This window comes from Oryx dammah, unplaced genomic scaffold (genome assembly GCF_014754425.2).
Source record: "Oryx dammah isolate SB20612 unplaced genomic scaffold, SCBI_Odam_1.1 HiC_scaffold_1, whole genome shotgun sequence".
Taxonomy (NCBI): Eukaryota; Metazoa; Chordata; class Mammalia; order Artiodactyla; family Bovidae; genus Oryx; species Oryx dammah.
The window spans coordinates 66,200,501-66,209,202 of NW_024070185.1; positions in this window are offsets into that span (position 1 = coordinate 66,200,501).

Genomic DNA, 8,702 nt, shown 5'->3' on the forward strand with positions numbered 1-8,702 from the left:
TGTCCGACTCTTTGCGACCCCGTGGACTGTAGCCCACCATGCTCCTCTGTCCATGGGGTTTTCCAGGCAAGAGTACTGGAGTGGGTTGCCATTTTCTTCTCCAGAGGATCTTCCCGACCCAGGGATCGAACCCAGGTCTCCCGCATTGTAAGCAAGACGCTTTACCATCTGAGCCACCACGGAAGTCCTTCGCAAATGGAAGGCCATATCACTATTAATCCATTTGGCCGTTTCTTTCTTCTTATTTTGAGCTTTTTTCAGTTACTTATGCTTGAAAAAGTCTAAAATGTACCTTTAATCTCCTTGTCATACTGCAACCTGCCACTTCCAGCTACTTCTTATAATAAAAGGATTCTTTATTCAGTATAATGTGCTAAGGCTGTATGTAAATACTGTTTTTTTTTTTTTTTTTTTTTTTTTGCTATCTAGGTCAAATCATGGGACTCTTCTTGTATGTTTGAGAAAGGGGAAAAAATTAAAATGGTAGTGAGATTAACAAACACACTCAACCAGCTAGATCTGGTCTCAAACAGAAAAATATTTAAACCAATTCTGAATTCATGGTATGTTTAAATTTTATGAATTCTTCTTGGCTTGCCTTCCAAGTCATTAGGAAAACCATTCACCTCCCTACTAATCAATCAGTCTAATTGATTACTAATCAATTTCCAGAAGCCCTGAAATCCTAGCAAAACTGCCTGCCCTCCCCTCTCCATCGCAGTACCCTGCCACTGCCCTGTTCCCCTATTGCTCTTGGTCTTTGTCTCTGGGAAAACTTACACAGGCCTTATAGATCTCACTTGACCTTTCTGAAGCATAAACACAGCACTATAATGACAGTCAATTAAACAAAACGGCTGTCTGTCCCGACACTGCAGTGCCCTGAAAACAGTGAAAACTACTAGCCACTTAGAAGCAATGAAAAGCATCAAACCAGGTAGAAATTGCGGTGCTGCTCTTAAGTTCAATTTTCCTTGTAGCTCAATTTCCTAGCTTTGCACTTTCCTAGGTAAATCATATTAACAGAAGAGAAGGAGGGAGGCATAGGGAGATAGGTGGTAGAGAGCCAGACAGTCCACTGAAGTGACAGCATCTCGTCTTGAGCCACGAGGCAATAGGAAATAGGTACTCTTGACAAGCAGGTATTCAGCAGTATGAGAAGTCATTTAATAGGAAGTGGGAGCAGAGGTCTTCTGCTGGAAAGGAGTATCTTCATTATTGCTGTCATGGTGCCTGTTAACTATCCCCATCTATCATTTGTTCAATACCTCAGTGAAATTAGCCAACTGCATATTAGAGCAAAGCTCAGATGTGCCAGTCTCCTTGGAAAGCATTAAGCTGTCTTCTGTTATGCATTCTCTCCACCCTCCACTCTTTTTTTTTTTAAACTGCCCATTAATGAACTTTCATTTGCATCATGAAACAATGAAGTCCTTTGGCCAATTACGTGAAATGACAGGTGCTCTGTCAGCGTCCCTGTCACCTGCTTGCCATCTTTGTGGAAGCAGTGGCTAGAGTGGATTTATATTTCAAACATTACTTCCCTTTGCCCATTTCTGGATGGAAGCAGTACACTTTTAGCTGGCACAATGAGTCTCTGGCTTAATAAACTGGCTTGTGGCCAACCTGGATGAAAAACTATGAAGTCAGTTTTGACAGATCTCTTTACGGGATCCTAGCTCATAAACCATGAGGGGGACAGGACATCGAGGAGCCGTAACAAAGTTGTTCTTTCTATCCCAGGAGATGCGTGCTGTAGCACATCTTGAGATTACTTTTGGCAGGCCTCCTCTGGGATGTTTCCCTTACCATAGAACTATTATTCCAATTGCTTTGATTCAGAAAAAAAAAAAAAAAAGTTAGCTTGTAGTTTTGAGCTGTCTTCTAGGGACTGACACACAAAAAATAGAAACCAACACTTATAGAACATTGTCAGCCAAGTGCAGTGCTACTTGTACTGATGTTAATTCTCCATTCAGTCACGCAAAATAGATATGAACACTGGTCTTACAATTGCGAAAGCTGAAGCTTTAATAGATCAAGAAAATAATCCAAGATCGAAACTGCAAAACTATTACTTTTCTATTGCACAAGGAGGCAGTGGTGAGCAAGGTGAGAAAAATACATCACGTCTTAGCTCTGCCACTTGTTAGCTGAGTTACCACTGGGAAATCATTTATCCTCTCTGATTCCCCAATTTATCATCTGGATAATAAGGAGTGGGTACTGTTCAGTTCTAGGAATGTTATGAGATTAAATTAGACATCATAACAGCCTTGGGCACAAGGAAGGCACTCAATAATTTTTGTGACATTTTTTTCCTTTTACGTATGCTACTCAGGGAGAAAGTTTTTAAAAAAAATCTCAGAGGAGAAGACAAGATATACTCATGTAAAAAAAAACATGGAAACATAAAAGCACTAAATTTCATAACACCATTTATTGATATTATATACATTTAAGTGGCATAGTATAGCACTTAGTAGAAAAGCTTATCATTAAGGCAATAGATGGGTAGTGCAAATGCTAAAAGCAAGAAGATTTGAATGAGGGAGAGAGAATACTCAAGTCATAGGGAATGACAATTACCTTGCTAAGATAGCTTTGATTTTTAAAAATTACCTACTTTTTAAAAATAGGCAATACATTTACATGTATGTCTCAAATATCAAAAAGCTTAAAAATTCACAGGGGAAGTTTTGCCCCCACATCTCTAGCTTTTAGTCCCCTAGTATTCCTCCCCAGAGGCAACCAGTGTTGTCAACTTCATATCCCTGCACAAATACAGTGTGTGTTTGGCTCAGTGGTAAAGAATCCACCTGCAATGCAGGATTTGCAGGAGATGTGGGTTTCATCACTGAGTTGGGAAATTCCCTAGAGGAGGGCATGGCAACCCACTCCAGTATTCTCGCCAGGAAAATTCCATGGACAGAGAAGCCTGGCAGGCTATGGTCCATGGAATCAAGAGTCAAACACACTGAAGAAACTGAGCACGCATTATAAGCAAATAGATATAAATAATCTCTCTTACCTTATGCTACATTCTTTCTGAACTATTATTTACATGTTATTTCACTTAAAAGATATTTTAGAAATTATTGGTAGAGATTATTATATATCAGTATAGAGAGCTTTCTTTATTTTTGTACCAGCATAACATTCTATGGTATGAATGCATTTTACTTTATTAAATTCCCATTGATGGATGTTAATTTTATTTCCAATCATTTTCCACCAGTAAAAATGCTTCAGTGAATAATCATATACATATATCATTTCATATGTGTGTGAGACTACCTATAAGATAAATTCCTAGAACTGGGTTTCTGGGTCAAGGACCTTTTGCATTTGTGAAGTTGATAGATAATGCCAAATTACCCTCTGTAGAGCTTGTAATTTACCCTCCTTCAACATCATATGAGATATAGCTTTGCCATCCTAATAAATATTGTAAAAAATTCTGGATTTTTATCAATCTGATAGGTAAAAATGGTAACTCAGTGTAATTTAAACATTTATCTTTCATTTATGTGGAAAGTTGAGCATGCTTCAGAGTTGAAGATGTCTTTTGTAAAGACTTTATCCTCATTTCTGTTGTGTTGTTTATGTATCCTTTTAATATGCTGCTTCAGTTACGTTTCCTGGTTTGTTATTTGTCTTTCAACTTCCTATAATGTGTTCCTCCCACTGCCCGCCTCACCCCAGGCAGATTTTTTTTTTTTTTAACATAGTTAAACTTTAAGTCTTTAAACATGGCTTTTAAAACTCACTGAATTGATTTAGAATTATTCCAGTGTGATTTGGGTCCCTGGTTTCTTTCCATATCCCTCCCAACTCTGTGGAAGAAAGTCCTGAGATGATGTTTCTACTGTTCCATGACTCTGTTATAGAGCCAGAGGTAAGACCCATCCACTCCTTTGCATGCATTTTACTTAATACTGGAAGCTTAATAAATATTAAATGGATGAATGGAGAGTAGCTAAAAGGATGAAGGAAATGCTGAATTGCTGAATTCAGGCCCTGACAGTGATATGTGAGTCTGCAAAGCATGCAGACTAGATGTTTTTGGATTCAGTGCATTTATTCATTGGTGAGTGAGTTAACAATGCAGTATACAGCATCATCCATTTTGTGAGTGGCCATTAAATGTTAATAGTTACGCGCAACAGGTAGAATAGAAGGAGAGGGAGAGAAAAAAAAAAGAGGAGTCAGGATGAAAACAACAAAAAAGACTTCAGAACCTTGAACAGCAGTGGGGCAGACAAATCCTGAATAAAGGGATCAGCTTTGGGGCACCAAAACTTCCTCTTTTGCCCCATGTATAGTGCTTTTTCTCCTGTAGAGAGCTGGGTGCTGGGTTTTCAGCACTCTGTCCCCTTAAAAGTGGTTGATCTGGGCCTGTTCTTTGCAGATAGCTGAACTTTTGCTCCAGACCAATTTTTCAGGGCTGCCCATTTCATATAGAACCCATTTAATATAGAATATGCTCTGTGTCATCCTGAACACACAGGTCCCGTTCTTGACTACTTGACCCTGGGAAGTGATCTGCTAAACAAATCATGCGAGGATGGTAATGACTACTACTATACATGTTACTCTTTAAGCCTAAAGAATGCATCTGTTATAGGAAGGTTTTATATGATAAGAAAGTTGATAATTGATGCATTTTGAATCTGAGGAATTTGGTTTACTAGTTGCCAGGATATTTGGGTCTAGTAAGCAGAATTTTTTACTTGTGGTAGTTGTTGTAGATAAGTGAATTGTGTGTGGATCTTTAAACTGAAGACAAAATGAAAAGAGAAGCACCGTTATAACAACGTTTCTATGTAACTATAGTGTTGTGGGTAGTTTGGGAATGTGGAGAGTGTACCAGGAGTCAGGGCCACCAGATCCTTGAAAATGTCTTTGATGCCCCTAAGAGCATCCTTAGAGCTTCTGCCATCACAGTTCTTCTGCGTTGCTGCTGCTGCTGCTAAGTCGCTTCAGTCATGTCAGATTCTGTGCAACCATAGACGGCAGCTTGCCAGACTCCCCCGTTCCTGGGATTCTCCAGGCAAGAACACTGGAGTGGGTTGCCATTTCCTTTTCCAATGCATGAAAGTGAAATGTGAAAGTGAAGTCGCTCAGTCGTGTCCGACTCCTAGTGACCTCATGGTCTGCAGCCTACCAGGCTCCTCTGTCCATGGGATTTTCCAGGCAAGAGTACTGGAGTGGGGTGCCATCACCTTCTCCGCGTAGCTGGTAGTAAATAGCTCATAGGCATGCTAATTCTCTTTTATTTAATCTCATCCCTTTTCAGCACCCTTGACTGCCTGCATGTTTTTCTTTTCCATTCTGGCTCCTCAGGCTGGGAAGAACAATTTGATTATGCATTGCTAACATACCTCAGAGCATTCATGATCATCCTCAATAGCCAGCTTAGATGTGTGTATTTAAGTTGCTAAATGCTCATCCTTGTAGAAGCCATTGCCTTGATTCTGTGTGACAGTGTGCTGTTTACTGCTGCTCAGTACACAACAGCAGTGGGAAGGGATGTCTGAGGGCTTCACCAGAAAGTGAAAAGAACTTGCCCAGAGGAACAAATGATCTTGATGCTGGCAAATAAGTACATATGCATTTTTATTTTTTCTTAGTTAATTTCAAGAGAGGGGGTGTAAAGTGAGAGAATGTAAGGGTGCTACATCCAGGCTGTCAGAATGCTAAGGCAACATTTTCCATGATGCTTTAATACTTCAAGTGACTTAACTGTTGAAAGAAAGACTGATGATTATAGAATCTTAAGACAGAGGGGAGAAGAGAGATGCCCTCCCCCCTGCCCCGATACTTGTAAAGGATGCAGAAGGTGAAAAGGAGAAACTAACACCTATGTTATATGCCACATACTGTACTTATTGTTTTATATATATTAACATAAATAATTCTCATGTATCATGATTAAAGAAGTTTTTAAAACACATTATAGTTGAGGAAACTGAGGTTCTGAGAGATGAGATAATTTTCTTGAGTTCTCAGTATTAACACATAGTAGAATATATCAGCCTTATTCCAAACATCATTTTGTACCTCCTCACATTATACCCTTCTGTTTTAAAGGTAGGCAGATTTAGACCCAGGAGAATAAGGTCTCTTCCTCCCGTTTCTCAGTCCAGAGCAGCAGGAAGCCAAAGAGGAGAAAAGGTGAATGCTTTCATCTTCTTCCTTTTGTCCTTCATGTCTTTAATGATGTGTTTTGATCACTACAGAGATTCTGCTGTTAATGCAGTCTGAATCTCTTTCATGACATGCTCCTTTAAGTGATATACACTTAATGAGTTGATAAAGTGGTTGCAGTTTGGATCTCAGACAGTTGTACAAGGTACAGAGGGCAAGCTTCTTTCAGTAACTCATTACTCAGCATGCAAGCCAATACACAAGGATCTTGACAGGCACCCATGCACGCGTGCATGTGCGTGTGTGTGTGTGAATGTCCAGAGACCAAGCACGAGTGATTTTTTTCTTCTTTTTTGTCTGTCAGTTGATTTCTTCCAGCTGGACCACTCTGTGCATCCTAGAAAGCTTAAGGAAGTTAGTGGTCCATAAATCATCCACTAAGTCCTCAAATGAGGCCCTCTCTATTGGAAATGGTAACAGTGATTCTATCAAGAGTATATTAGGGTTGTGAACTCATCACTGTTGTCATAACATCTTTCAAATCAAGTCATGCTCTTTGCACTTGCTGTCTAAAGCTGGTGTTTGGAGATAAGCTTTTGCTATGTATCACCAAGCCAGAAACTTTTAATGCAGAAAGGGAATCATGCTTTCCAGCATGAACAGCATGAAACAAAAAGAAAATCTGGAGCTTAACCACTTTGGTTAGAGCCCTAGTCCCTCTTGTGAACTCCCAAGCATAAGATCTCTGTGATCCAACCATCCTTGGACTGGTCCAACCCTGCTTAGACTAGGGTTGCCCCAAATAAAAGAAAGCCTTCATGAGTAGAAGTTACTTTCAATAGAATCAGCAACAGTGAATAAATATGGGTACAGGAAAAATTATTTCTCACTCTTAGGAAGGAAACTGGCATTACAATCTTGGTTGTAGCTGAGCCAATGATGTACCATGTGAACTTAGGAGAATGACTTCACTTGACTGGACCTCAGTTTTTCCATTTGTGAAGTGGAAATATTGATATCTTTTCAACCTGTTTCATAAGATTACTTTGAGGAACAAAAGATCTTATATTCATGAAATGGTTTTAGAATATTAATGACCCTATGTGTCTGTAAGTTATTCTAATTATTAAGGCCCACGTTGCACTCCTCTCATTCAACCAGCAAGTGTCTGTTGATTCTTTATTCCTTATAACCCTCCCACTGGGGTCTGCAGAGTCATGAGATGACCCCTAAGGTCTGGTACATGACCCGTGTGTGATCTTCTTTCTTTGAGTGTGGGTAGGAATTCCCTGATAGCTCAGATGGTAAAGAATCCACCTGCAATGCAGGAAACCTGGATTCTATCCCTGGGTCAGGAAGATACCCTGGAGAAGGGCATGGTAACTTACTCCAATATTCTGGCCTGGAGAATCCCATGGACAGAGGAGCCTGGTAGGTTACAGTCTGTAGTAGCAAAGTGTTGGACACGATTGAGCAGCTAACACTTTCACTTTCACTTTCACTCACAGGAATTGTGATTATGATGCAATAGCCATTACTGTGATTATGTTAACTTTTTTAATACTCCATCATAGGAGTCTGGAATGGGAAAACTACTACTGGCCTTGAAGACACTATCTCCCTGAGTTCTATAGCTGCAAGGAAATGAATTCTGTAAACAACTAAGTCAGCCTGGAAGAAGACCTTAAGTCTCAGGCGAGGCCCTAGCCCTAGCCGACAGACACTTTCATTTCACCCTTGTGATAATCTGAGCAGAAAACCCAGCTAAATTCTGTCCAGACTTCTGACTTGCAGAACTGTGAGAAAATAAATACGTGCTGTCTTAAGCTGTTAAGTTTGTGGTCATTTGTTACACAGGGATAGAAAATGAATATACCCATTTATTCCTTTTTTTCCCCCCACTGCTACCAAATAGATTCCCACAGGTGTCTTGTTATTTTATCTATACTATTTCCACAGTCTTCCTGGATTCAGTCTTCCTTTCACCCCACTTCATCTCCTGGTAAGCTATTACATACAAAGACGTGTGACTTCTTTTTGTTTTTTAATCTCAGTTTAAACTTTTTATTTTGTGTTGGGGTATAGTTGATTAACAAACAATGCTGTGATAGTTTCAGGTGAACAGTGAAGAGACTCTGCCATACATATACAGAATATAGAAGTCATATGCCTTTCTGTATATGCCTTCTGCATATGACTTCTATATTCTGTATATCAAGGATCCCCAACCCCTGGGCCACAGACTGGTAGTGGTGAAGCTTCATCTGTATTTACAGCTGCTCTCCATCCCTCACATTACTGCCTGAGCTCAGCCTCTTGTCAGATAGTGGTGGCATTAGATTCTCATAGGAGCAGGAATCCTACCTTGAACGACTTATGCCAGGGATCCGGGTGGCCTGCTCCTTATAAGAATCTAATGCCTGATGATCCAAGGTGGAGCTGAGGCAGTGATGCTAGCGCTGGGGAGCGGCTGCAAATATAGATTATCATTAGCACAGTAAATGCAATGTGCTTGAATCATCCCGAAACCATACCCCACCTCACCCACTCAC